The sequence below is a fragment of the Petromyzon marinus genome, chromosome 4 (assembly GCF_048934315.1).
Source record: "Petromyzon marinus isolate PM22_M1 ecotype Great Lakes invasive population chromosome 4, UKy_Petmar_22M1.pri1.0, whole genome shotgun sequence".
NCBI classification, from domain to species: Eukaryota; Metazoa; Chordata; class Hyperoartia; order Petromyzontiformes; family Petromyzontidae; genus Petromyzon; species Petromyzon marinus.
Window position 1 is genome coordinate 14,686,340 of NC_133670.1, and position 22,957 is coordinate 14,709,296.

Here is a 22,957-nt window from a genome sequence, read left to right on the forward strand (position 1 = left end):
CACCACCCAGCCTCAACCTACACCCAGCAACACCCAGCCTCAATCTACACCCAGCACCACTCAGCCTCAACCTACACCCAGCACCACCCAGCCTCAACTTACACCCAGCACCACCCAGCCTCAATCTACACCCAGCACCACCCAGCCTTAATCTACACCCAGCACCCCCCAGCCTCAATCTACACCCAGCACCATCCAGACTCAATTTACACCCAGCACCACCCAGCTTCAACCTACACCCAGCACCACCATCCTCAACCTACACCCAGCACCACCCAGCCTCAATCTACACCCAGCCTCAATCTACACCCAGCACCACCCGGCCTCAATCTACACCCAGCACCACCTAGCCTCAACCTACACCCGGCATCACCCAGCCTCACTCTACACCCAGCACCACCCATCCTCAATATACACCCAGCACCACCCAGCCTCAACCTACACCCAGCACCACCCAGCCTCAATATACATTAAGCACCACCCAGCCTCAACCTACACCCAGCAACACCCAGCCTCAATCTACACCCAGCACCACTCAGCCTCAACCTACACCCAGCACCACCCAGCCTCAACTTACACCCAGCACCACCTAGCCCCAATTTACACCCAGCACCAACCTACACCCAGCACCACCCAGCCTCAATCTACACCCAGAACCACCCAGCCTCAATCTACACCCAGCACCACCCAGCCTTAATCTACACCCAGCACCCCCCAGCCTCAATCTACACCCAGCACCACCCAGACTCAATTTACACCCAGCACCACCCAGCTTCAACCTATACCCAGCTCCCCCAGCCTCAACCTAGACCCAGTATCACCCAGCCTCAATCTACACCCAGCCTCAATCTACACCCAGCACCACCCAGCCTCAACCTACACCCAGCAACACCCAGCCTCAATCTACACCCAGCAACACCCAGCCTCAATCTACACCCAGCACCAATCAGCCTCAACCTACACCCAGCACCACCCAGCCTCAACGTACACCCAGCACCACCCAGCCTCAATCTACACCCAGCACCACCCAGCCTCAACCTACACCCAGCACCACCCAGCCTCACTCTACACCCAGCACCACCCAGCCTCAACCTACACCCAGCACCACCCAGCCTCAATATACATCCAGCACCACCCAGCCTCAACCTACACCCAGCAACACCCAGCCTCAATCTACACCCAGCACCACTCAGCCTCAACCTACACCCAGCACCACCCAGCCTCAACTTACACCCAGCACCACCTAGCCCCAATCTACACCCAGCACCAACCTACACCCAGCACCACCCAGCCTCAATCTACACCCAGAACCACCCAGCCTCAATCTACACCCAGCAACACCCAGCCTTAATCTACACCCAGCACCCCCCAGTCTCAATCTACACCGAGCACCACCCAGCCTCAACCTACACCCAGTACCACCCAGCCTCAATCTACACCCAGCCTCAATCTACACCCAGCACCACCCAGCCTCAATCTACACCCAGCACCACCCAGCCTCAACCTACACCCAGCACCACCCAGCCTCAACCTACACCCAGCACCACCCAGCCTCAATCTACACCCAGCACCACTCAGCCTCAACCTACACCCCGCACCACCCAGCCTCAACTTACACCCAGCACCACCTAGCCTCAATCTACACCGAGCACCAACCTACACCCAGCACCACCCAGCCTCAACCTACACCCAGCACCACCCAGCCTCAACCTACACCCAGCACCACCCAGCCTCAACCTACACCCATCACCACCCAGCATCAACCTACACCCAGCACCACCCAGCCTCACTCTACACCCAGCACCACCCACCCTCAACCTTACACCCATCACCACCCAGCATCAACCTACACCCAGCCCCACCCAGCCTCAATCTACACCCAGCACCACCCAGCATCAACCTACACCTAGCAGCACCCAGCCTCAACCTACACCCAGCACAACCCAGCCTCAACCTACACCCAGCAACACCCAGCCTCAATCTACACCCAGCACCACTCAGCCTCAACCTACACCCAGCACCACCCAGCCTCAACCTACACCCAGCACCACCCAGCCTCAATCTACACCCAGCACCACCCAGCCTCAACCTACACCCAGCACCACCCAGCCTCACTCTACACCCAGCACCACCCAGCCACAACCTACACCCAGCACCACCCAGCCTCAATATACATCCAGCACTACCCAGCCTCAACCTACACCCAGCAACACCCAGCCTCAATCTACACCCAGCACCACTCAGCCTCAACCTACACCCAGCACCACCCAGCCTCAACTTACACCCAGCACCACCTAGCCCCAATCTACACCCAGCACCAACCTACACCCAGCACCACCCAGCCTCAATCTACACCCAGAACCACCCAGCCTCAATCTACACCCAGCAACACCCAGCCTTAATCTACACCCAGCACCCCCCAGTCTCAATCTACACCCAGCACCACCCAGACTCAATTTACACCCAGCACCACCCAGCTTCAACCTACACCCAGCACCCCCAGCCTCAACCTACACCCAGTACCACCCAGCCTCAATCTACACCCAGCACCACCCAGCCTCAATCTACACCCAGCACCACCCAGCCTCAATCTACACCCAGCACCACCCAGCCTCAACCTACACCCAGCACCACCCAGCCTCACTCTACACCCAGCATCACCCAGCCTCAACCTACACCCAGCACCACCCAGCCTCAACCTACACTGAGCACCACCCAGCCTCAACCTACACTCAGCACCACCCAGCCTCAACCTACACCCAGCACCACCCAGCCTCAATCTACACCCAGCACCACTCAGCCTCAACCTACACCCAGCACCACCCAGCCTCAACTTACACCCAGCACCACCCAGCCTCAACTTTCACCCAGCACCACCCAGCCTCAACCTACACCCAGCACCACCCAGCCTCAACCTACACCCAGCACCACTCAGCCTCAACCTACACCCAGCACCACCCAGCCTCAACCTACACACAGCACCACCCAGCCTCAACCTACACCCAGCACCACCCAGCCTCAACCTACACCCATCACCACCCAGCATCAACCTACACCCAGCACCACCCAGCCCCACTCTACACCCAGCACCACCCACCCTCAACCTTACACCCATCACCACCCAGCATCAACCTACACCCAGCACCACCCAGCCTCAATCTACACCCAGCACCACCCAGCATCAACCTACACCCAGCAGCACCCAGCCTCAACCTACACCCAGCACAACCCAGCATCAACCTACACCCAGCACCACCCATCCTCAATCTACACACAGCACCACCCAGCCTCAATCTACATCCAGCACCACCCAGCCTCAACCTACACCCAGCACCACCCAGCCTCAACCTACACACAGCACCACCCAGCCTCAACCTACACCCAGCACCACCCAGCCTCAACCTACACCTAGCACCACCCAGCCTCAACCTACACCCAGCACCCAGCATCCAGCCTCCACCTACACCCAGCACCACCCAGCCTCAACTTACACCTAGCACCACCTAGCCTCAATCTACACCCAGCACCACCAAGCCTCAACCTACACCCAGCACCTCCCAGCCTCAATCTACACCCAGCACCACCAAGCCTCAACCTACACCCAGCACCTCCCAGCCTCAATCAACACCCAGCACCACCAAGCCTCAACCTACACCCAGCACCACCCAGCTATACTCTACACCCAGCACCACCCAGACTCAACTACACCCAGCACCACCCAGCCTCAATCTACACCCAGCACCACCCAGCCTCAACCTACACCCACCACCTTCCAGCCTCAAGCTACACCCAGCACCTCCAAGCCTCAATGTACACCCAGCACCACCCAGCCTCAACCTACACCAAGCACCTCCCAGCCTCAACCTACACCCAGCACCACCCAACCTCAACCTACACCCAGCACCACCCAGCCTCAACCTACACCCAGCACCACCCAGCCTCCACCTACACCCAGCACCTCCCGGCCTCAACCTACACCCAGCACCACCCAGCCTCAACCTACACACAGCACCACCCAGCCTCAACCTACACCCAGCACCACCCAGCCTCAATCTACACCCAGCACCACCCAGCCTCAATCTACACCCAGTACCACCTAGCCTCAATCTTCACCCAGCACCACCCAGCCTCAATCTACACCCAGCACCACCCAGCCTCAATCTACACCCAGCACCACCCAGCCTCAATCTACACCCAGCACCACCCAGCCTCAATCTACACCCAGCACCACCCAGCATCAATCTTCCCCCAGCACCACCCACCCTCAACCTACACCCAGCACCACCCAGCCTCAGTCTATATCCAGCACAAACCAGCCTCAATCTACACCCAGCACCACCCAGCCTCAACCTACACCCAGCACCACCCAGCCTCAATCTACACCCAGCACCACCCAGCCTCAATCTACACCCAGCACCACCCAGCCTCAACCTACAACCAGCACCACCCAGCCTCATCCTAAACCCAGCACCACCTAGCCTCAATCAACACCCAGCACCACTCAGCCTCAACCTACACCCAGCACCACCCAGCCTCAATCTACACCCAGCACCACCTAGCCTCAATCTACACCCAGCACCACCTAGCCTCAATCTACACCTAGCACTACCCAGCCTCAACCTACACCCAGCACCACCCAGCCTCAACATACACCCAGCACCACCCAGCCTCAACCTACACCCAGCACCACCCAGCCTCAATCTACACCCAGCACCACCTAGCCTCAATCTACACCCAGCACCACCTAGCCTCAATCTACACCTAGCACTACCCAGCCTCAACCTACACCCAGCGCCACCCAGCCTCAACCTACACCCAGCACCACCCAGCCTCAATCTACACCCAGCACCACTCAGCCTCAACCTACACCCAGCACCACCCAGCCTCAACTTACACCCAGCACCACCTAGCCTCAATCTACACCCAGCACCAAACTACACCCAGCACCACCCAGCATCAACCTACACCCAGCAACACCCAGCCTCAATCTACACCCAGGACCACCCAGCATCAACCTACACCCAGCAGCACCCAGCCTAAACCTACACCCAGCACAACCCAGCATCAACCTACACCCAGGACCACCCAGCCTCAATCTACATCCAGCACCACCCAGCCTCAACCTACACCCAGCACCACCCAGCCTCAACCTACACACAGCACCACCCAGCCTCAACCTACACCCAGCACCACCCAGCCTCAACCTACACCTAGCACCACCCAGCCTCAACCTACACCCAGCACCCAGCACCCAGCCTCCACCTACACCCAGCACCACCCAGCCTCAACTTACACCCAGCACCACCTAGCCTAAACCTACACCCAGCACCACCCAGCCTCAACCTACACCCAGCACCACCCAGCCTCAACCTACACCGAGCACCACCCAGCCTAAACCTACACCCAGCACCACCCAGCCTCAACCTACACCCAGCACCACCCAGCCTCAACCTACACCCAGCACCACCCAGGCCTCAACCTATACCCAGCACCATCTAGCCTCAACCTACACCCAGCACCACCCAGCCTCAACCTACACCCAGCACCACCCAGCCTCAACCTACACCCAGCACCACACAGCCTCAATCTACACCCAGCAACACCCAGCCTCATCCTACACCCAGCACCACCTAGCCTCAATCTACACCCAGCACCACTCATCCTCAACCTACACCCAGCATCACCCAGCCTTAACTACCACCCAGCACCACCTAGCCTCAATCTACACCCAGCACCAACCTACACCCAGCACCACCCAGCCTCAATCTACACCCAGCACCACCCAGCCTCAACCTACACCCAGCACCACTCAGCCTCAACCTACACCCAGCACCACCCAGCCTCAATCTACACCCAGCATCACCCAGCCTCAATCTACAACCAGCACCACCCAGCCTTAATGTACACCCAGCACCCCCCAGCCTCAATCTACACCCAGCACCACCCAGACTCAATTTACACCCAGCACCACCCAGCTTCAACCTACACCCAGCACCATCCAACCTCAACCTATAACCAGCACCACGCAGCCTCAATCTACACCCAGAACTACCCAGCCTCAATCTACACCTAGCAACACCCAGCCTCACTCTACACCCAGCACCACCCAGCCTCAACCTACACCCAGCACCACCCGGCCTCAACCTACACCCAGCACCACCCAGCCTCAACCTACACCCAGCACCACCCAGCCTCAACCTACTCCCAGCACCACCCAGCCTCAACCTACACCCAGCACCACCCAGCCTTAATCTACACCCAGCACCACCCAACCTCAACCTACACCCAGCACCACTCAGCCTCAACCTACACCCAGCACCACCCAGCCTCAACCTACACCCAGCACCACCCAGCCTCAATCTACACCCAGCACCACTCAGCCTCAACCTACATCCAGCACCACCCAGCCTCAATATACACCCAGCACCACCTAGCCTCAATCTATACCCAGCACCAACCTACACCCAGCACCACCCAGCCTCAATCTACACCCAGCACCACCCAGCCTCAACCTACACCCAGCACCACCCAGCCTCAACCTACACCCAGCACCACCCTGCCTCAACCTACACCCAGCACCACCCAGCCTCAATATACACCCAGCACCACCCAGCCTCAACCTACACCCAGCACCACCCAGCCTCAACTTACACCTAGCACCACCTAGCCTCAATCTACACCCAGCACCAACCTACACCCAGCACCACCCAGCCTCAATCTACACCCAGCACCACCCAGCCTCAACCTACACCCAGCACCACCCAGCCTCAACCTACACCCAGCACCACCCAGCCTCAACCTATACCCAGCACCATCTAGCCTCAACCTACACCCAGCACCAACCAGCCTCAACCTACACCCAGCACCACCCAGCCTCAACCTACACCCAGCATCCCCCAGCCTCAATCTACACCCAGCACCACCCAGACTCAATTTACACTCAGCACCACCCAGCCTCAACCTACACCCAGCACCACTCAGCCTCAACCTACACCCAGCACCACCCAGCCTCAATCTACACCCAGCCTCAATCTACACCCAGCACCACCCAGCCTCATTCTACACCCAGCACCATCCGGCCTCAACCTACACCCAGCACCACCCAGCCTCAACCTACACTCAGCACCACCCAGCCTCAACCTACACCCAGCACCACCCAGCCTCAATCTACACCCAGCACCACTCAGCCTCAACCTACACCCAGCACCACCCAGCCTCAACTTACACCCAGCACCACCTAGCCTCAACCTACACCCAGCACCACCCAGCCTCAACCTACACCCAGCACCACCCAGCCTCAACCTACACCCAGCACCACACAGCCTCAATCTTCACCCAGCACCACCCAGCCTCAACCTACACCCAGCACCACCCAGCCTCAACCTACACCCAGCACCACGCAGCCTCAACCTACACCCAGCACCACCCAGCCTCAACCTACACCCAGCCCCACCCAGCCTCAACCTACACCTAGCACCACCCAGCCTCAATCTTCACCCAGCACCACCCAGCCTCAATCTACACCCAGCACCACCCAGCCTCAATCTTCACCCAGCACCACCCAGCCTCAATCTACACCCAGCACCACCCAGCCTCAATCTACACCCAGCACCACCCAGCCTCAATCTTCACCCAGCACCACCCAGCCTCAATCTTCACCCAGCACCACCCAGCCTCAATCTTCACCCAGCACCACCCAGCCTCAATCTACACCCAGCACCACCCAGCCTCAACCTACACCCAGCACCACCCAGCCTCAACCTACACCCAGCACCACCCAGCCTCAACCTACCCCCAGCACCACACAGCCTCAACCTACACCCAGCACCACACAGCCTCAATCTTCACACAGCACCACCCAGCCTCAATCTACACCCAGCACCACCCAGCCTCAATCTTCACCCAGCACCACCCAGCCTCAATCTACACCCAGCACCACCCAGCCTCAATCTTCACCCAGCACCACCCAGCCTCAATCTACACCCAGCACCACCCAGCCTCAATCTACACCCAGCACCACCCAGCCTCAACCTACACCCAGCACCACACAGCCTCAATCTTCACCCAGCACCACCCAGCCTCAATCTACACCCAGCACCACCCAGCCTCAACCTACACCCAGCACCACCCAGCCTCAACCTACACCCAGCACCACCCTGCCTCAACCTACACCCAGCACCACCCAGCCTCAATATACACCCAGCACCACCCAGCCTCAACCTACACCCAGCACCACCCAGCCTCAACTTACACCTAGCACCACCTAGCCTCAATCTACACCCAGCACCAACCTACACCCAGCACCACCCAGCCTCAATCTACACCCAGCACCACCCAGCCTCAACCTACACCCAGCACCACCCAGCCTCAACCTACACCCAGCACCACCCAGCCTCAACCTATACCCAGCACCATCTAGCCTCAACCTACACCCAGCACCACCCAGCCTCAACCTACACCCAGCACCACCCAGCCTCAACCTACACCCAGCATCCCCCAGCCTCAATCTACACCCAGCACCACCCAGACTCAATTTACACCCAGCACCACCCAGCCTCAACCTACACCCAGCACCACTCAGCCTCAACCTACACCCAGCACCACCCAGCCTCAATCTACACCCAGCCTCAATCTACACCCAGCACCACCCAGCCTCATTCTACACCCAGCACCATCCGGCCTCAACCTACACCCAGCACCACCCAGCCTCAACCTACACTCAGCACCACCCAGCCTCAACCTACACCCAGCACCACCCAGCCTCAATCTACACCCAGCACCACTCAGCCTCAACCTACACCCAGCACCACCCAGCCTCAACTTACACCCAGCACCACCTAGCCTCAACCTACACCCAGCACCACCCAGCCTCAACCTACACCCAGCACCACCCAGCCTCAACCTACACCCAGCACCACACAGCCTCAATCTTCACCCAGCACCACCCAGCCTCAACCTACACCCAGCACCACCCAGCCTCAACCTACACCCAGCACCACGCAGCCTCAACCTACACCCAGCCCCACCCAGCCTCAACCTACACCTAGCACCACCCAGCCTCAATCTTCACCCAGCACCACCCAGCCTCAATCTTCACCCAGCACCACCCAGCCTCAATCTACACCCAGCACCACCCAGCCTCAATCTTCACCCAGCACCACCCAGCCTCAATCTACACCCAGCACCACCCAGCCTCAATCTTCACCCAGCACCACCCAGCCTCAACCTACACCCAGCACCACCCAGCCTCAATCTTCACACAGCACCACCCAGCCTCAATCTACACCCAGCACCACCCAGCCTCAATCTTCACCCAGCACCACCCAGCCTCAATCTACACCCAGCACCACCCAGCCTCAATCTTCACCCAGCACCACCCAGCCTCAATCTACACCCAGCACCACCCAGCCTCAATCTACACCCAGCACCACCCAGCCTCAATCTTCACCCAGCACCACCCAGCCTCAATCTTCACCCAGCACCACCCAGCCTCAATCTTCACCCAGCACCACCCAGCCTCAATCTACACCCAGCACCACCCAGCCTCAACCTACACCCAGCACCACCCAGCCTCAACCTACACCCAGCACCACCCAGCCTCAACCTACACCCAGCACCACACAGCCTCAACCTACACCCAGCACCACACAGCCTCAATCTTCACACAGCACCACCCAGCCTCAATCTACACCCAGCACCACCCAGCCTCAATCTTCACCCAGCACCACCCAGCCTCAATCTACACCCAGCACCACCCAGCCTCAATCTTCACCCAGCACCACCCAGCCTCAATCTACACCCAGCACCACCCAGCCTCAATCTACACCCAGCACCACCCAGCCTCAACCTACACCCAGCACCACACAGCCTCAATCTTCACACAGCACCACCCAGCCTCAATCTTCACCCAGCACCACCCAGCCTCAATCTACACCCAGCACCACCCACCCTCAATCTTCACCCAGCACCACCCACCCTCAATCTTCACCCAGCACCACCCAGCCTCAATCTACATCCAGCACCACCCTCAATCTACACCCAGCACCACCCACCCTCAATCTTCACCCAGCACCACCCACCCTCAATCTTCACCCAGCACCACCCAGCCTCAATCTACATCCAGCACCACCCAGCCTCAATCTACACCCAGCACCACCCAGCCTCAATCTACACCCAGCACCACCCACCATCCCCCCAGGTCGTCCTGGATTCGCGCGCGTGCGCCGTGACTCGCCAGGGGGAGAGGCAGCGGGGAGAGGCGGTGCGTGAGGGAGAGTGGAGGGAGAGTGAAGGGAGAGGGAGTAGAAGGAGAGAGAGAGAGTGGGAGGGAGACGAAGGAGCGGGCGCGCTTCGAGGTGAGTGCCTCTCCTCCCACACACCTGTGCGCGCGGCTCACCTGGGCCCTGGTACGCGTGGTGCCCATGTACACGCCCAGTACACGCGTGTTCATCGTGCCCACAGCACATGTAAACCACCGCGTGGACATTCTTGTAGCGTACACGTAGAGTGTACATGGTTCACGCCACACGCAGGGCACACACACACACGACACGTGCACACGCTCCAGTACATTACACACAGCACATGTACACTACACTGCGCATAGAGTACACGTGCACAGTCGTACATCGCTGCATACGCCGCACTAACAATGGCAACAGCTGTGTGTACTGTTCATGCACTACATACAGTGCACATTCATACACACTGCATTACAAAGATCCCCCGTATAGTCTGTAACAGACTGATGGGGCAAGTGCTGTTGGTGGGCTCCCTTGACGGCCGGCACTGCGCACGAAGGTTGGGGGGGAGGTTAGGTGGCCAGCACCACGCCCGGCCGCCTTTGTGACTCCCCAATGCTGATGTTTGTTACACAACGCGGCAGCTACACACTTGAGAGGCCGAGTCGACCTAGGCGGCGAAGGCCCAGAACCGGTTCATGAATCCGTCGCTGGTGCGCTAACCGTTCCGCCACCGCTCCCCCTCCACACAGACGCACAGAGCAGAGACGCAGCGATTTGGGTGCGCGCAGGAAGTCCATCGATCGGCCTGGCGTGTGTGTGTGTGCACGTTAGAGAGCAAGACCCCCCAACACTGTTATTGTAACGTGCCGTGCGCCCGTGGATAAATCCTGCAGGGCCGCGTACACGTCCTGAAGCGTGCACGCACCGCAACTGCGGATTCTGTTGGCGGCTGCACTGCGCGTACACTCACACAGACACACACACACAGACACACACACACAGACACACACACAGACAGACACACACAGACAGACACACAGACACTCACACATAGACACACACAGACACACACAGACACTCACACAGACACACACACAGAGACACACATAGACACACACACAGACACTCACACAGACTCACACACACAGACACAGACATGTACACACACAGACACACAAACACACACACAGACACACACAGACGCTTGCCTACAGTTATGTAAGCGGATATACACAGCCCACACTGCGTACAGTGCAGGCGCTTGTGTCCGCGTTATATATACACGTGCGCGCCGTGCAGACAAGACACACGTGTTGTGTACTGTATTCTTCGTGCGTGTGTTTAAAGGGCGCAGCGCCCATGCGTGTACACACAACAACACACAACTCTACACGTGATCGATAAACACGCTAGCCACAACGCGGAAGGCAGCCCTGAGGCTGCCTAGGCCACGTTAGTCGTGGGGGGGCCTCTGTCTTGGCCGCAGGCGGTCTCTGCTGCATCATACAGGGAAGTCTTACAGGGTGTGTGTGTGCACACGGGGGTCTAAACAGGTCGGTACCTCTCTGCACAGGAAGATTAAATTGTGTACAGGACAGAGCCCTGAACACCAAAGCAGGATGATGTACCCCCAGGCCTCCATGTGCTATAAACCCAGGGGAGTGTAGCCGGATACAGAGTCGCACTTGGGTCTGTGGTCTAAGGTGTCCCGGCCCCTGTACGCGCATGGTTATGCTCTCTACACACAGGGATCTGACTCTGTGTTGGATTCAAGACAAGACCAAGGACGAGAGGGGAGAGCCTTGTAGGTCGAGGCCAGTGGCAATGCCAGTCAAGGCCACATTGCCCGGTTACAAAAGACGGATTAAGTCAAGTTCAATCAGTGTGGTCCCCCTTATTGTTATTTCAGCTTTAGTACGTTGCATGAGACAATTTAAGGGAACTCCTTGAGTGAAAATGCATGAAATTCTGCTTGAGTGGTCCACTGAAATATTTGTAATATAAGGGTGTTTGCTAAAGTGGAACGGGCATTGCACAGTAAGACTTGAGGTGAAGGTTAAATCGGGCACCTCAAGTGAGATGCAATAAATAACACGTGTGTACATCTGTGATTTATGCTATTTAACAATACAATTTTTTTTTAAAAAGATGAAGGAGCCACGTTTCCAAAAAAGCGTGTTTATCGACCGGGGAAATCCTTTCGAAATCATGGACAGAAATTGTCTTTGAAACGTGTGCAATGTTGGAGGAAGATTTACTTCTTCATACAAAGAAGGAACATCTTTGGCACTTTGATGTTTTCCAACTGGCAGGTTCCGTGCAAAAAAAGTTGAAGATACATTTTCATATCCACATTCACCATGTGGAATTGTACACAAAGTTTGCGAATGCGCAATTTTCAAAGCCTAGGAGATTTTAAAATATTTCCAAATAATAAAAAGGCAGAGAGTGGATACTGTTGATTTGTTTACAAATTTGCTGGCGTTCTTAAGGATTTGTGTGCTTTAAAAACTGCAAGGAAACCTGTGTAAGTAGTAAGAACGATGTACAGTTTAAATATATAGTGCATGATTACAAATATTGTTGCTTATTGGCCTGGGTGTACCCCATGGTTTGTGGATTTTAAATGAAAGTAAGAATGGCAGAGATTTTGGGGCAGAAATCTACAACGGGCTGCTGCTAGATGACATTGCTATCCTGAGCTTAACCCTTTAAGTCAGTCGTGAAGGTAAATTAGAAGTTATTTCTTTAAATAGCGTGATTAATTAAAATATTAAACTACAGTACATACATCGATGCATATACACTTTCTGTATGTTGCATGAAAGCTTCAAATATCATTTAATAATACGGGTCGTCATTAAACAGGATTTTTGTCAGCGTAAGGGACATTTTTCATTACTTTCATATGAAACTTATAAATCCTGAACAAGCCAACAAAATAATAACTGCGTGTGTGGCGTTGTTCAACATTAAAAGGAGCGTGGCCTCCACATTGAGGAAAAAATTAGGAACATGCACAGGGATTAAAGAGGAGCAAGACATTTGTACTAAGATATGGCCTTTTTTACGTGGCACTTTTGGAAATAAATGTGTAGTCACTTAAGATAATTGCAGAAAACACCTTAAGCATTCCCTGTAGGGAAATACAACGTTACCCGTAAGTAGACACTAAAACACTTAAAGTGTTTGATAAAACCAGGCGCAGATCCTCTTGTCCGAGGCCGGTATGAAGGTAGCATGCCTCTAAGAAAAGTCCCCCAACCGATGGCACACCCTTGAGGACAAGGCCAGAGACAGGAACTTAGAAAATGTCCTCGAGTCGGCCTCGTGGCCAACGACTCATCTCGAGGACGTGTCTGTCCTGTATCTTGGGAGTGTCTACTGCACAGTTTATTGTGTATCTAACAAGTATACTGACCTGCACTGTGCCCCTGGGTTTGTCCTAAACTTAAAGCTATCTCAGTTTCCTTCTACCTATCTGGGCCTACGTTTCCTGTACTCATGGGTCTATGCATCTTGTATTTTGGGGGAATGTGTGATACCCTCTTAAGTGTCCTCAGATCTATGGACTGTTCTCTCCAGTATCCTAGACCTCTGCCGTGTGACTTAACCATGGGAGCGTTTCATGATCTATCTAGGGCAGTGCCTTGCCCTCTATTCGCCGCAGGAAAATACTGTCCTTCCCTGTACTGCATGGCACTGCCATAACTCGTGGCCTTCAGTTCGTAGGTAACACAGTACAATTCTGTGTTGGCTCTCAGGCCTATATTTGTCAGGCAGCTAAACCCATTGACCTGGGCAAATGCATCATCCTTAACGTGGTTCTTTCCTAAACTGAAAATATACCCTTTGCATTCTACTCTATTATAATTGTGCAGAGTATTTGGTTAATCATTGTAATATTATTTGCTAACCGTTGGGTTACAGTCCTGATTGATTTATTTGGCACTTCCATGTTCTCACGACCCTCATTTGCAGTCCACCAGTTTAGCCGAAGCAATTTCAGTTGTCAAAGAGCAGTATTAATTTCTACGATTCTAATAACACCAAATGTATATACATTTATTTTTTGCCAGTCTATTATTAACTTAAAAAAAATATTGACCTCAGTAACTTTTATCTGGCACGAAGGTTAATGCGCCGAGCTATGAACCCAGTAACCTTACCCGGGTTTGATTCCTGGCCATGGCTTTTATCGACGGGAGTAGGAGACTGCGACAGTCTGGTGATACCACGAAAGCAGTGTTTCTCAAAATGTTTTGGCCCACGAACCACTCGGCCGATGCAAACAATTCCGCGGACCACACAGCCCCCCACCCTTGTGACAAAATGCATTCACTTATCTCTAAATAACAGTAATACAAAATAATTAATAAAAAACATATTTTTACACAGCTATACGTCTATTTTTTTTTGGGGGGGGGGCATTTAGAGCTTAGGGTTTGGATAGTTCAATCAGGGTAGTCTATCTAACTTTATTCCAAAATTAAATACAGTATAAGTAATAAAGGTTTTTGGGTTAGATCGCGTTATTTATAAATGTGTCGTAACCCTCCACCACCCGACATGGCCCCTCAGCTAAAAAGCCGACGTGTTAAACAGTATAAGTAGATGTGAATTAATGTCTGAAACAAAAGATATAGGCTTGGTCATTATTTCTGGATCAACTGCATTTGCATCATAGGTGGGCTGGGGACGACGCTTTGAGAACCACTGCTCTAGACGGTTTGTGTTCCTCTTCAGTTTCTGTAACCACAGCGTCATTTCTGCTCAGTATTATTGCTACACCAGCAAGCAGTGTGTAAGTACTGCAAAGTGGATGGTTAAGACTTGGTGATCATATTTGCATGCGGAGGCCATGAAGTAATAGCAGGCCATCTCATCGAGGGGTCTTTAACACAAGGCAATGTCAGAATCAGAATCTTTATTTATCCTGGAGATATCCGATGAGCTATGAATTTATTTTTCACAGATGCCAGTCGGGGCAGGTCATAAAGTTGCAGCAAGAGCTATGTGCTCTTGCTGCTGATTGCCTCATGTTAGGTACAGTGAGGGAAAAAAGTATTTGATCCCCTGCTGATTTTGTACGTTTGCCCACTGACAAAGAAATGATCAGTCTATAATTTTAATGGTAGGTTTATTTGAACAGCGAGAGACAGAATAACAACAAAAAAATCCAGAAAAACGCATGTCAAAAATGTTATAAATTGATTTGCATTTTAATGAGGGAAATAAGTATTTGACCCCCTCTCAATCAGAAAGATTTCTGGTTCCCAGGTGTCTTTTATACAGGTAACTCGCTGAGATTAGGAGCACACTCTTAAAGGGAGTGCTCCTAATCTCAGCTTGTTACCCGTATAAAAGGCACCTGTCCACAGAAGCAATCAATCAATCAGATTCCAAACTCTCCACCATGGCCAAGACCAAAGAGCTCTCCAAGGATGTCAGGGACAAGATTGTAGACCTACACAAGGCTGGAATGGGCTACAAGACCATTGCCAAGCAGCTTGGTGAGAAGGTGACAACAGTTGGTGCGATTATTCGCAAATGTAAGAAACACAAAAGAACTGTCAATCTCCCTCGGCCTGGGGCTCCATGCAAGATCTCACCTCGTGGAGTTGCAATGATCATGAGAACGGTGAGGAATCAGCCCAGAACTACACGGGAGGATCTTGTCAATGATCTCAAGGTAGCTGAGACCATAGTCACTAAGAAAACAATTGGTAACACACTACGCCGTGAAGGACTGAAATCCTGCAACGCCCGCGAGGTCCCTCTGCTCAAGAAAGCACATATACATGCACGTCTGGAGTTTGCCAATTAACATCTGAATGATTCAGAGGACAACTGGGTGAAAGTGTTGTGGTCAGATGAGACCAAAATGGAGCTCTTTGGCATCAACTCAACTCGCCGTGTTTGGAGGAGGAGGAATGCTGCCTATGACCCCAAGAACACCATCCCCACCGTCAAACATGGAGGTGGAAACATTATGCTTTGGGGGGTGTTTTTCTGCTAAGGGGACAGGACAACTTCACCGCATCAAAGGGACGATGGATGGGGCCATGTACCGTCAAATCTTGGGTGAGAACCTCCTTCCCTCAGCCAGGGCATTGAAAATGGGTCGTGGATGGGTATTCCAGCATGACAATGACCCAAAACACATGGCCAAGGCAACAAAGGAGTGGCTCAAGAAGAAGCACATTAAGATCCTGGAGTGGCCTAGCCATTCTCCCGACCTTAATCCCATAGACAATATGTGGAGGGAGCTGAAGGTTCGAGTTGCCAAACGTCAGCCTCGAAACCTTAATTACTTGGAGAAGATCTGCAAAGAGGAGTGGGACAAAATCCCTCCTGAGATGTGTGCAAACCTGGTGGCCAACTACAAGAAACGTCTGACCTCTGTGATTGCCAACAAGGGTTTTGCCACCAAGTACTAAGTCATGCTTGCAGAGGGGTCAAATACTTATTTCTCTCATTAAAATGCAAATCAATTGATAACATTTTTGACATGCTTTTTTCAGGATTTTGTTGTTGTTATTCTGTCTCTCACTGTTCAAATAAACCTACCATTAAAATTATAGGCTGATCATTTCTTTGTCAGTGGGCAAACGTACAAAATCAGCAGGGGATCAAATACTTTTTTCCCTCACTGTAAGCCTCTATGAATGTGTAAACGTCACAGATAGATGGGTTAAACAAGAGACTTTGGGGGGTAATGGTTTTATGTACTTTGTGCCAGTAAAACATAGGGTTCATGGCCGTGTGTCTTTATTTGAAATCGACTAAACCAACTTAAGGGAAGCTATGGCAAAATTACAAGTGTAATCTCTCGAGATTGTGGGTTTGGACTTGACCATTCTCGAAACAGTATCATTGAGTAATGGGCTCATTGTTATTGCGGTATTCATGTCTTTTATTTCGTACGTAATTTTGTTAAACTTTTCATGCTTTGAATCTAATGGTTCTGTTTTAATTATGGTGGTCATCCTCTCCACCGTGTTCTCTTTAATTGGCTGTCACTGTCACCATTCTCGTCCATCGGGCCATCTTCCCTTCTAACAATGGGTCCTGCCCAAGTGCTTTTGTCAAGAGTCAATGTGAATGTCTCTAATTTGCATTCGTTATGTGATCCATGTGTTATTCTTTCTGCCTCTCAATGTATTTACCAGCATGCATATTTCCATACTTTGTGTACTTTAATGTTTTTGTTACGTGTCCTTATCAGTGTCAATGTTTCCCATGTATAGTATAGGTTAAATCAGGCAATACACACTGATTGAAAACTTTACTCCGATGGCACACTGTATCACCAAAGTTCTTCAGATTAATTTAAAATGTTTAATCTCGGCTTGTTCAACAAAACATAGACGTGTTTTGGCATCGTCTCAGAACATACTTTGGCAGTGTCAGTTATCCAAATATTTGAAGTGCATGTGTAAACCGGTTTTGCAAGCAATTCGTGGAGATAAGCCAAATGTTGTGAACAAGTTTGTAACACTCTCATTAATAATATTCTCGCAAAAGTGTGTCAGGATTCCAGTTTTTGTTTATGTATGAACAGTATCCTCCAAATGTATCATTCTGTGTGAATATATTAAATTATTTTAAATAAATTGCATGGATATATATTTTATGGAATCACATTAGGGGTGCAGAAAGAGGAATATATGGATTAGAGAATTTACGCAGGTTAAAGATAAACTTCTAATCGTCAGGAAAAAGTTAGTGGGTTTGGGAAGGACACGTGGCAAGAAAAGTGATAAAGTCAAAATCAGAATCTGAATTTGTATTTATACTGAAAGGAATCCTATGAGCTATAAAGCTCTTCACAGATATCTAATAGGGGCAGGTAAGAACGTTATTGCATCAAACAGTACAACAACATAATTCTAGTGCAAAGTACAGGATAGGCGAAACAAATCACCCAAACACCTACAGATACAACTAACGCATGCCCATCCAACCAGCTGCAGCCAATGAAATTGATTGTGTTCGAGAGGACATTCACTAAGGATATAGAGTGATGAAATTGGCTGATGTGCAGGTGCAAGGTAGATTATTATATCATAGAACCGTGAGAGATGGCGACAACTTGGGGAGGCTTTCATCCAGTCGTAGATTGATCATGGATGATGATGCTGAAGAATAAAATCGTCGTACAAGTTACGATACTTAACTCCGGGAACTGTGTGCCAAGTCTTGAGTAAGGTCTCTTGTGGAATGGCATTGGTCATCGTTATAGAAGAATATTTACACGATGTATTATTTAATTATGCTGACTGGGATAAACAGCTGCCATAATGGTAATGTGAATATTCGACTTAATTGGCACAAATTTAATTTTGCTAATGTTGACCACCTTTATATAGTCCTCTATATCAGATCATGAGTCAAGAAAACCTTGTTCGAACGTTTGTTTATTGCTCTGTTGGCACTACCACGAATGTTTTGTTTGCGAATGAGTGTGCTTTTAGAAAGTTGATGTTTCCAAGCCCATTGCCATATTATCAAGATTATAAGACTGCACTTTTCTCCTCCTGTATTTTAAAGCAAAAGTCTGGGTGTGTCTTATTATCCAGTAGGGTATGAGTGTGCACGTTACCAGATTTGTACAACACCGGGCACAAGTGTGGGATGCATCTTACTTTCCAGAGTGTATTATAATCTGGAGAATACGGTAATTGTTTTGTCGACTCTTAGCTATTCAAAGTCCAAGTTGTGCTGTGCAATGATGCAATTTACCTTCATACGGCAATGCAATCCAGAACAGTGAAACAGCATATATACAGTAGACGCTGTTTGGAACCTTTAGAGCAGGCAATTACATTGAAGTGGGAATGTTGTAAAAAATAATATTTAATATTTTATGATAAATTAACTGCATAACTGTGAAAAATGAGAACATTTTTTGGAAAAAGTATAAGCATAAGATGTTTTTGTTCATTTTATAATATCAAGATGTTATGTCCATAAATGTTGATGCCACCATACCTCGTCAACGCTTTCTATCAACTGTCAAATCCCACAGCTGCTGCACAGTCGACATGTGGCCTCCCAAGATCGGCCCATACAGCATCATCCCCCCCCTCCCATCTAGCCTTAGGTGTTCCCCTTGGTCGCCGAACCTCCAATGTCTCTCTCGGCATTGTTGCACCTTTCTCATCTGCTCCTACTGGACATCTGTGAAAAAGAGCTTCATAGCTCATCGGATTTCTCCAGTCGAAATAAAGATGCTGATTCTGAACCGGCTCTCCCAGAGCCTGATCGTATTAATAACGCTTAACCGTCGTGGCCTCTTCTGGACTTCTGCATTGCTTATCCTATCTTGCCACAACATTCCTAGCATCCATCTCATACACCTGTGCTCAAATGACAGCAAACACTTTTAGAGCTACTTATTTAGGGTCCGGCTCTCTGATTCGTACAGAAACACGGCAAACACTCTTGCCTCAAATACGCTTTCGTTTTCACTTGGACTCATTTCTATTGTCTTGCAAAGTCGTTTCTACTGGCCATCAAAAACCTATGCTGCCTCTTGGCCTCCTCACAGGCCCCTGCATTATGGACATTACTGCCTAAGGACTCAAAGCCTTTTGCTACCTCAACCGTGTCTCCTCCGACCAGGACTTGTGATCCTGCTACAGAAGTCTCGTTTCTAGCAACTGTGATGAATTTTGCTTAAGACCCCATTAGCGTGCCTCGGTGCCTAAGGCTTCCAACAACTGCACATGCTCCAGCCAAGTCCTATTCCACAGACCTGCACAACATGAAATAATGTAGGAGACAGAATACAACATTGACAAATACCTGTCCAACATCAAATCATGCCTCCGTCTCATCTTATTCATGCAGACGCCATCATAGAAGTTGTGAAGCAGCCGCCTTATCTTACTGGGATGCCATAACCGTCTAGCAGTTCCCGCAGAGCCTCTCCGCAGCCAGGATCATAGACATGCTTAAAATTTATTAAATAAATATTCCCCATACTCTTTCAACTCTTCTCTGTCGGCTGTATTACTGTAAATATCTGATAAGTACAGACTCCGTAATCTAAATTCCACACCAATTTGCCCATATTTTTCTAAGTTTATTTTTCTTATTCAGTAAGATTCTGATAAATACATAACCTGAAATGCTCATCAGATTTACCCCCGTAGAGTTATCGCACTCCTTTCTGTCCCTTTTTTATGTAGGTGAATGATAATTTGTTTCAGTCCTGTGGCAGTCAAGCTGTTCCCTGTTTCAGGCAGCTTTGATTACCTTGAGCATCACCTCTCACATTCTGTGACCCCTTTCAACATTTCGGCAGTAATACCGCATTTTTCTGGTGCTTTATCCGATTTTGTCTGCTTCTCTCCTGTTTTGGGGTAACTCCCTTCTCCAATTGTTCAATCATCTCTTGATTTTGTGGTTTGATTTTACAATACACGTACTGTACTTATGAATATAAACTTTTACGTAATAATTTTCATCCCTTTGTCAATCTACGTATACATCTACTTGTAGACATTTACTTCGACGTGATGATAATAATTTAAAGTCTTTTGTCAATCCACTTGTGAATGAAGGCCTCTTCCACACTCCCTGCCGGCTGTTGGAGTTGATTGATAATGCCTATCGATGGTGTTCAGTGGGGATTGATGATGGTGCAAGGGCGTGTGGTGCTCAGCACCAGTTCAGATATCACTCTGAGCTTAAATAAAACATGAAATTCTAGAAATAAGGCACAGACAGTGTTCAAGCTGGCACTGAAACATCAATACAGTATTAACAAATAATGTCATGTTAGTTTCAAACAAAAGTTGAAATATCAGCACCATTAATAATAAATTAACTGACATGAATGGGTGGGTTTATTTCTAAATGTGAGACCTGTGTTTTTTGTCATTCGTTACAGAGCTCCATAACTTGCAGTCGCAGCAGTGTCTTGTTTATAAAATTGGTATATTCCAGTGTTGTCATCTTCGTGAAACTACACATGGCAGATGGGAAGCAAATCTTAATTTGAATTTGATGAATGAATCTAACTTGACAGTGGTCAACCTCACATTGATATTTTTCAATCCGCTGCTGGATGAAGACCTGCCCATGCCGTTTTGGTCATGGGGGTTGATTGACCATACTGTACTTAATTATGCTGTTCAGGGCAGGTTGGATATCTTCTTTGTTATGTTTGATTGGGCTTTACAACGCAAGTAATCCTGGTCCATTCTTGAGACGAGTTTTAAGACAATGTTGACCAGTCACATGCACATCATTCCTTTGTGCTATAAATAAGATGAAGGATATCCAACACTACTGCAGGAAAAGTGCCAATGTTGCTCTTGTGGACAATTTTAGATTTTCCCGTGGCCATAGATGCTGTCCAGTTTTTGTGCATAGGACAATCGTGTAACATTGAAAACATGAAATGGATTTTCACATTAATTGTTGTATCATAACTTGCTACGTAAACACTGTGGATTACAGAACGGATTTGGACACTGACACAATTAACTAAATTGCAGCTTTCCTCTAAAAACGAGTTTGATATGAAAACTTACGTAGCTACACATAAAAAAATAATATAGGTTAATTCCCATGGTATTTTATTCCAAAGTCAAGATGTAAATAACCATGTTATTGTATTGAAAGTCCTGTTAACCTTGGGTATATTATTATTCTAGCTTTATCCTTACATGATAAATAGTCTTTAGGCGTTTTGAAAACGTGAGCACATTGTGCGACACTCTTCATCTTCCCTCCTTATTTATTATTATCGAGTCGGAATTTCTCCATCCCTTGTATAGAACTAAACTGTCAGCATTTTCCACGATGCTAAGTAAAAAAAATGGATATTTTAAGGAAGTGTTATCAAAAGATTGTTGTGTGCACTTTTTTTGTATTATGTTTTATTCTTCTAATCTAATTGAATTATCAGTGTCATGTCATGATTACATTTTCACGGAGAACTTTACTGATAGTACGATAGTCGTGTAGCACACATTGCGTCAGAGAAGATTTAGTGACAGAGCTCCCTTCCGAAATGATTTGAATAGGTCTGTGTCCACACTAGGGGCAGACCTGCAAGGAATGTTTATCGCATGTCAATACAACTAAACATGGTTAAGTGTTCAAGCTGTAAGAAGCCAAATTAATTAAAATAAACACTATATTTGTGCGTGCAGTCAATGGTGTGACCAACCCGTTGAGAACCCGGTTTGATGACATGAGACTGCCTTGGAATCGAATTCATGTTCTCAGCCATAGTTCTGTTATGGTGCGAAAGATGTTCAACATAAATGCATACATAGCAGCTCAGTGCTCTGACCCCTCGAACCCCCCCCCCGGCCACTTTTTGGCGACTTCTCTTGAAAGTAAAGTAACATCAAACAAGGAGCATAAACCATCACGCGAAAAAAGTCCGGTCATCCTAGCAGCGGCTTTTCGCTAGCCATCGGACAAAGATGGTCACTGTATCATGTGCTTTTAAATGTGCTTTTGTAGCCGTCTGAAACGCTCTGTGGATAATAAGAAGCCACTGGAGCTGTGTACTTTTAAATATAGATTGAAAACTCATGTATTTAGTTTGTTGTCCTTCCCCCGCACCTCCGATTAGGACGGTTGGCTACAAACGGTGCTAAAGAAGTAAAAAATAAAGACATGTACATTCACAAACAAAGAATGGTGTCTTAAAATAAGCAAAATATAAAGTAATTGTAATTTCAGGG

At 50.0% G+C, this 22,957-nt stretch overlaps 1 protein-coding gene across 3 annotated transcripts in view; it reads left to right on the forward strand.

Moving 5' to 3' along the window:
* The first annotated feature begins 10,231 nt into the window (after positions 1-10,231).
* Positions 10,232-22,957, forward strand: part of GPD2 (glycerol-3-phosphate dehydrogenase 2) — an 81,991-nt gene continuing 69,265 nt past the window's right edge. For 2 of the 3 annotated variants that reach the window (XR_004402304.2, XM_032946064.2), the window contains exon 1: positions 10,242-10,355. The gene's annotated coding sequence lies outside the window, so the exon portion shown is untranslated. Of the gene's footprint in view, positions 10,356-22,957 lie in introns of all 3 variants that reach the window. The other variant, XM_032946065.2, reaches the window with a different exon arrangement.